Below are 7,830 nucleotides of genomic sequence, written 5' to 3'. Positions count from 1 at the left end.
GCCTCCAAACCTTTATCCTTGCTTATCTCAGTGGAAAATTCCAGCAGGGATTTCTGAACACCAAGTTAAATTCCTCCACTCAACAATCAGTTTGGCGCGTGGCTGCCCGCCAGGCTGGGCAGAGCAGAGGGGAGCCAAAGGAATAAACCCAAGTCCTGCCCCCAGGTGCCCAGAGTCTGGCGGGGATAGGATAGTTGCCTGCAGAGCCAGAGGCTGCGGCCCGGGTTCACACAGGCCAGAGAGGCTGACCTACCTGCCCAGAGGCAGGGGAAGAATCCAGAGGACCTCTCCTAGGAAGAAATGTTGGCACAGGCACGAGAAGCCCATGTGGCAGCCAAGAGGAGGGAGAGCATCCTGGGCCCCGGAATGCCAGGGGCAGATGTGCACTGGGAGGTGCAGGGCTGGGGACACCATCAGTGAGCACAGGGTCTGGGTAGGCTGCGGGAGGGGTGAGAGCACAGAGACAGCCAAGCCTGGCTGTGGGAGGCCCTGCCTAATTCTGTAGACTAGGATTAGAAACATAACAAAAACGGGCTGGGCACGGTGGCTCACACCTGTAATCCACTTTGGGAGGCTGAGCCCGGTGGATCACCTGAGGTTGAGAGTTCAAGACCAACCTGGCCAACATGGTGAAACCCCATCTCTACTAAAAACAAAAATTAGCTGGGCATGGTGGCACACACCTATAATCCCAGGTACTAAGGAGGTTGAGGCCGAGAATTGCTTCAACCCAGGGGCAGAGGTTGCAGTGAGCCCAGACTATGCCACTGCACTCCAGCCTGGGCAACAGAGTAAGTTCTGCCTGAAAAATGTAATATAATATAATATAATATAATATAATATAAAAATGAAGGGCCGGGTACAGCAGCTCACACCTGTAATCTCAGCACTTTGGGAGGCCGAGGTGGGAGGATCACTTACACTCAGGAGTTTGAGACCAGCCAGAGCAATATAGTGAGACCCTCATCTCTATAAAAAAATTTAAAAATTAGCTGGGCATGGTGGTGCATGCCTGTGGTCCCAGCTACTAGGGAGGTTGAGGTGGGAGGATCGCTTGAGCCTGGGAGGTTGAGACTGCAGTGGGCCATGATCATACCACTGCACTCCAGCCTAGGCAACAGAGTGAGATCTGGTCTCAAAAAAAAAAAAGACACTGCTTTTATTGAGCACCTACTGTGTGCCAGGCACTATGCTAAGTCCTTGGCTTAAAATATCTGATTCAGTCCTCACAGCAACCCTTCGATGGAACCCCACCCTGTGACCACACCTTAGAGGGCCCCACACTGGCCTTCCTCTGGCCGTGCTCCGGCTTCCAGGTGAGCAGTCCGCCAGACCAAGGGACACCACTTCAAGATCACGCTGCCAGATTCAGGAAGCGCAGAATACCCCACCCAAGTAGCCCAAGCCCACTTCTGAGGGCTGCAGGGGCCTCTGCTCCGGGTCCACTCCCCGAGAGCAAACCACAGCAGGCTACACGGCAAAGGCATAGCTGTCAATAGGAAGCATGGCCGGAGGCTGGATGTGTGGGCCAGGCACTCAGGCGCTTATCCTGAGCTCCTCCCAGTGTGAGACAGGCCCAGGCCCGGGAAGGAGGCTGCCTGGGGCTGGGACACCTCATTCTGGCCAAGGAGCCCCAGGGTTCTAAGGGCAACCCTGGGCTTCCAGGCTGTCAGGAAGATGTATCTAGCAACGTAGCAGGTGGGGAATTGTGTTCAACAAGGCATTCGCTTGGCTTTATTTATGACTTTATTTATTCGCATGGTGCATGGACTACCGTTTGTACTCCTGTCCCAAGCCCTGGAAATGTGAGGGGGGGATCCGTTATTTTCATCCTATTTTATGAGTGAGGAGTCTGAAGCCCAGACCCACTCCAGGCCACATGGAGGAGGACAAGGGTAGGAACCCTGTGGTCTGTAGGAGTGAACGGCAGGAACTGATCAGACCTGAATCAGCCTCGGCGGAGGTGCACAGCGCCACACTGCTGCTATCCCTCGGGGAGGAACCTTAGCTCTTCCCGCAGAGGCCTGGGCGCTTCTCTCAGAAAGGGGGCAGATAAGCTCCACCATTCTTGCCCTGGGCTGCGCAGCCCCAGCCGCCCACCCCCTAGGACGGACGCTGTTCTAACATTCTCCGAAGCAGCGCTGTCCTTTCTATTAGGGGGTTCCCATGGGCACGCAGCTGCGCTCTAGCTTCTCTCGTAATTAAATTTAAAAGCATGGCTCCCGTTCCCACACCCCCAGCACCATTTCACCCTTTAGAGTGGCCTCCACCCTCGGTCTACACTTCCTCTCTCCTGGGTCTCTCTTGAATCTACTCCACTGGGGCTGTGGCCTCCTTCACTTCACCCAGGAGGCTCCTAGACAGTCACCTGCGGCCCCCGTGTTACCAGACCCTCAGTCCCCCTGGCATGGCTGGACACCCTCCTGAGCAGGACCCCATGAGGCTTCCCACAGCCTGTCCTGATGGCCCAGTCCCACTGGCCCCCCTCCTCCTGCTCCCACAACCTCTCAACACCAGGGTAAAATTTCTCAGGCCTGTGCCTCTTCCCTCCTCTTGCTCCCCGCCCCGCTTGGAGATCCACAGATGAAAACCATGAACCGGCAGACGATGCTCAGACACAGGCCTCCATCCAGGCCACCCTCCGGCTCCAGAGGCCCAAATCCGCCTCCTTCCCATAAGAGGCATCGCAGATGCACACATCCACACTCGCGCTCCTGATACCCGCAACCTGCCCCACCTGCAGCCCTGCCTCACTTCGTGGCAACTTGATCCTTCCGGGAGCTCAGGCCAAAATCCTAGAGTCACCTGTGTCCTCTCTCCTCACATGTCCCACGTCTCACCCACAGGAAGTGCTTTCAGCTCCACATTCATACATCACACAAAACCAGCCGCTTCTCACTGCTGCCGTGTTAGTCCCCATGACCCGCCTCCACTGTTCCCACTTTGGTCCCCTCTCCCTCTTCCATTGTCCCCACCTTGGCCCCCTCTCCCTCCTCCATTGTCCCCACCTTGGCCCCCTCTCCCTCCTCCATTGTCCCCACCTCAGTCCTCTCCTCCATTGTCCCCACCTCAGTCCTCTCTCTTCTCCATTGTCGCCACCTCAGTCCCCTCTCTTCTCCATTGTCCCCACCTCAGTCCCCTCTCCCTCCTCCACTGTCCCCACCTGGGTCCCTTCTCCCCTCCTCCACTGTCCCCACCTGGGTCCCCTCTCCCTCCTCCACTGGCCCCAACTTGGTCCCCTCTCCCTCCTCCACTGTCCCCACCTTAGTCCCCTTTCCCTCCCCCATTGTCCCCACCTCAGTCCCCTCTTCTTCTCCATTGTCCCCACCTCAGTCCCCTCTCCCTCCTCCATTGTCCCCACCTCAGTCTCCTCTCTTCTTCTCCATTGTCCCCACCTCCGTCCCCTTTCCCTCCTCCGTTGTCCCCACCTCAGTCCCCTCTCCCTCCTCCATTGTCCCCACCTCAGTCCCCTCTCTTCTCCATTGTCCCCACCTCAGTCCCCTCTCTCCCCCACTGTCCCCACCTTGGTCCCCTCTCCCCTCCCCCACTGTCCCCACCTTGGTCCCTTCTCCCCTCCTCCACTGTCCCCTCCTGGGTCCCCTCTCCCCTCCCCCACTGTCCCCACCTTGGTCCCCTCTCCCCCCTCCACTGGCCCACCTAGGTCCCCTCCTCCCTCCTCCACTGTCCCCACCTGGGTCCCCTCCTCCCTCCTCCACTGTCCCCACCTGGGTTCCCTCCTCCCTCCTCCACTGTCCTCACCTTGGTCCCCTCTCCCTCCTCCATCGTCCCCCCCTTCATCCCTTCTCCTCTGTTGCCCCCATCCTGGTTCCCTCTCTTCTTCTCCATTAATCCCGCCTTGATTCCCTTTCCCCTTCTCCATTTTCCCCATCCTGGTTCCCGCTCCTCTCCTCCATCACCTCCACCTGTCCCACTCCCCTGCTGTCTCTCCCCTGGGTGATGCAGAGCCTTCTGATCAGCCTCCCCGTGCCTGCCTTGTTCTTCTCAACACAGCAGCTGTGTGATTCTGTTTACAAGCACCGTCCGATGCAGCCACTCCTCTGGCAATGGCATCTAGCATTTCCCATTTCACTCAGAGCAGCATTACAGGTTTTTAGCATAGCCTGGAAGACCCTGTAACCTGCCCCCTTCCCCCACCCTCATCACCTCTGACTTCTGACCTCATTCTTCTCCTCTCTCCCTGCTCCTTCCCCTCCAGCGTCCCTGGCTACACACAGGTTGTGCTTGAGCCTGACTCGGGGCCTTTGCACCTGCTGTCCCTTCTCCGTGGGAAGGTCCCTGGGAAGTACTTTCCCTGTCTCCCACGGCAGGTCTGTCACTGTGTCTGTGGCTGCCAGAACATACAACCACCACGTTAGTGGCTTAGAAGAAAGCACACTTACCCTCTAACAAATCCAAAATCCAGACCTTGGGAGGGCCGGTTCTTCTGGGGGCTCTGAGGGAGGAGCCAGCCCCGGCTCCCTGTGAGCTTCTGGGGGCCTGGGCTTACAGACGCACCCTCCAGTCCCCGCCTCCGTCTTCACATGGCTTCTCCCTTGAGTCTCCCCTACTTATAGGAATACTTGCCATAGGATTTAGGGCCCACCCGGTTCATCCAGGATAACCTCCTCTTGAGATCTTTAAATCAATTACATCTGCAAAGACTCTTTATTCAAATAAGGTCACATTCACAGGTGCCAGAGGTTAGAGCTTAGACGCATCTTTTTGAGAGCCACCATTTGAGGGTCACCATTCAATCCCCCTACAAATTCCATGCTGAAAATGTGACCCCCCCCGCCTGCCCCACCAAGTAAGTTCTTCTCTGACTAACCTACCCAAGAACCTCCTTACCCGCCGCCTGGCTTGATTTTTCTGCATAGCACTTATTGGTTTATTGCAGTTTTCCCAACTAGAATATACATTTCCCAACCAGAACCTTTGTTTGTTTACTGTTGTAATACGCCAGGCTGTTCTGTTTACTATTGTAACCCCAAGTCCTAGGATGGATCTTAGTCCTGGTACATAGTCTTTGAGCCTAAGTGGAGGCCTTTCTGGGGTTTTCATGGAAAACCTGAGGGGCCTACTTGGCAGGAGGTAAACTCCAAATTCTGTTTCCCTGCAGTGGGCAGCAGCTGCAATCTCTGCTCAGCCTTCGGCCTTACACGCATTGCTTCCCGCTGGCTTCCTGGAGTCTCACTTGGGTATTGCAGAGTAGGCTGAAGATTTGAGAATTAATGTGGGCCAGGCACAGCAGCTCATGCCTGTCATCCCAGCACTTTGGGAGGCCAAGGTGGGAGGATCACTTGAGTCCAGGAGTTCAAGACCAGCCTGGGCAACACAGCAAGACCTTGTTTCTACAAAATTTTTTTTTTTTTTTTTTTTTTTGAGGCGGAGTCTCGCTCTGTCGCCCAGGCTGGAGTGCAGTGGCCGGATCTCAGCTCACTGCAAGCTCCGCCTCCCGGGTTTACGCCATTCTCCTGCCTCAGCCTCCCGAGTAGCTGGGACTACAGGCGCCCGCCACGTCGCCCGGCTAGTTTTTGTATTTTTAGTAGAGACGGGGTTTCACCGTGTTCGCCAGGATGGTCTCGATCTCCTGACCTCGTGATCCGCCCGTCTCGGCCTCCCAAAGTGCTGGGATTACAGGCTTGAGCCACCGCGCCCGGCCAAAATTTTTTTTTTTAAAATAGAATTAATGTGCAATATTTTGGGGCTGTCTCCTTCAATCTCCCTTCTTTCTAAGACTTCGCCCTCAGTTTCCAGCCACTCCAGCAGCCTGAACGCCATTCCCTGACTTCCTCAGCCTTACATTCCAGCCACCCTGCCCCGAGCAGCCTGGAGAGGGGCCTTGGAGGAAAGCCATCTTAGTGTGAATTTCATCCAGAGCAGTTCCTTTCTTTCAAGGGTCGAGTCCTCTCCATCCTTTGCTTTTTGGTCAGTTTGCTTCTTTGGCCTCTGTCCAGTGTTTTCAACACTGCTTTACATCTTACCTAGAGTGTATCATTTTTCTTTGTGGGAGATTAGTTCAACCCATGCTCCTGCAGCATTACTACCACTGGAACTCTCCTGGAATCATTTTTAACATTACCTTTAGTGGTTGGCTTGCACTTCTTTAAAAGTGAAACCACGCTGTCACTGGGCCATGTGGGGCCCTGGGATTTATCCAGGTTAAATGCCGACTTAGAAGTTGGGAGATTGCCTCCATACACAGACTCCTTCACAGCACGTTTTACACATGCACTCAGCCGCTCTGATTAGCAAATCTCCTAAAATAAGTGCTGGGCTTATGTTCACTTCCGTTTTGGAAATCAGTGAGTCTGCCCTCTGAGCTGCAGACCAGTCTGTGCCTCTAGCAGAAGCTGCAGTTCTGTGAATGATCCCTGTTCTCTGAAAGGCAGGCAGCCAGAGCTCTGGAGCCCTCCTAGCGAACAGAACAGATGGCTGACTGTGGGGTGGGTCCCCTTCTGCTCTGAGGTCAGCCTCACCGCCTTGGGCAGACAGTGAACACAGTCCCGTGGGGTATCAGCCAACTGGAGCTCATCCTACAAAAGGCGACAGAGATGGCAGTGCTGGTGGCTCTGTTTAACCCCAGCATGAGCAGAGGTGGGGAAATCTGTGGCCCAAGTGCAGGCCTGGGGACTCCAAGCAGGTGGAACAATAACATGAACCTGCTGAGGTTGGCCAGGGCACAGCATCTCCTCTAGGTCATCTCACAGATGCCCCAAACTCAGCGTGCTCCAAACCACACCCTGGTTCTTCCCGGCCAAATATGCTCATCCCCTAAGCTCCCTCCTTCCAGGAAAAAGAACTGTCCAGTGATTTAGGCCAGAAAACCTGGAGTCATCTTGGTCTACAATCCTTGCATCCAACCCATTAGCCAGTCCTCCCAATTGTGCCTCCGAAAGATTTCTCAAAACCATCTTTTTCTCTCCATCTCCTCTACCCCCAGCACTTAGACGGGAGTCACATTGCCAATGGCCTTCCTCTGGCTTCGGTTCATGACCGATTCCCGCCCCAGGAAAGAGTTTGGAAATAAAAGAAGGTAAAAATGTGTTTTGCAGGAGTTGTTCTTTGCCCTGCCTCTTCATCCCCTAATCCAGCCAAGCTTTGTGCTTGTCTTTTATCTCTTGTAGACTATCCCCCGGCTGTCCTCTCGCCCTGCACAGAGGTCGCCAGGTCTATGGTAAAGGGCCAGGAAAGAGGTCGGGCAGTCCTGGGTTCAAACCCGAGGTCCAGTGCTGACTGGCAGTGAGTGTGGTCATGTTAGCTCATCTCTAAACCTTGGTCTCCCCCTTTCAGAGAGGAAATAATATTCCTTGGTTTTTAAGGTTATCGTGGAGGCTAGAGCCTGGCATGTGACAGGTGAGTGTGTGATAAACAGTGTCCCTTCCTTTTGCAGTTACTGTCAATTGTCATCGTTTAATGAGTGAGCATTTCAAGGCCTTCAGTCTGCATGGGGCTCCGTGGTTGCCGGAGCCCTGGACCTAGGGCTCACCTTCCCCGACCGACTGAGGCCTGATGACCGTCCTCTAATTAGGGTTCCTTTTCCTGCCCTTCTGGACTCTGGACATAACTTCCCTTGCCTAACACATAACGCAGTCCTGTTCCTCCTAGCCACCTATCTTAACTAGCTTGGTTTTGGCCAGCAATCCCCAGGATCCCTCCTCCGGGCCACTCTCCAAGATGCTCAAGTCCTGCCTGGCCCAAGACTTGGTAGCCCCACATTGAGCTGACGTGCTGCCACTCTCCACTGCCCCCTGACCGGCATGAAAGCCCCTGCGGAACCTGCAACATTCAAGCTATTGAAGGGGTCACATTCCAAAGCACTGCTTTGTC

This window comes from Trachypithecus francoisi, unplaced genomic scaffold, assembly GCF_009764315.1.
Source record: "Trachypithecus francoisi isolate TF-2019V2 unplaced genomic scaffold, Tfra_2.0 Lachesis_group13, whole genome shotgun sequence".
In the NCBI taxonomy this organism is placed as follows: Eukaryota; Metazoa; Chordata; class Mammalia; order Primates; family Cercopithecidae; genus Trachypithecus; species Trachypithecus francoisi.
The sequence above is the reverse complement of the archived record's forward strand: the minus strand, read 5'-3'. Positions refer to the sequence as shown.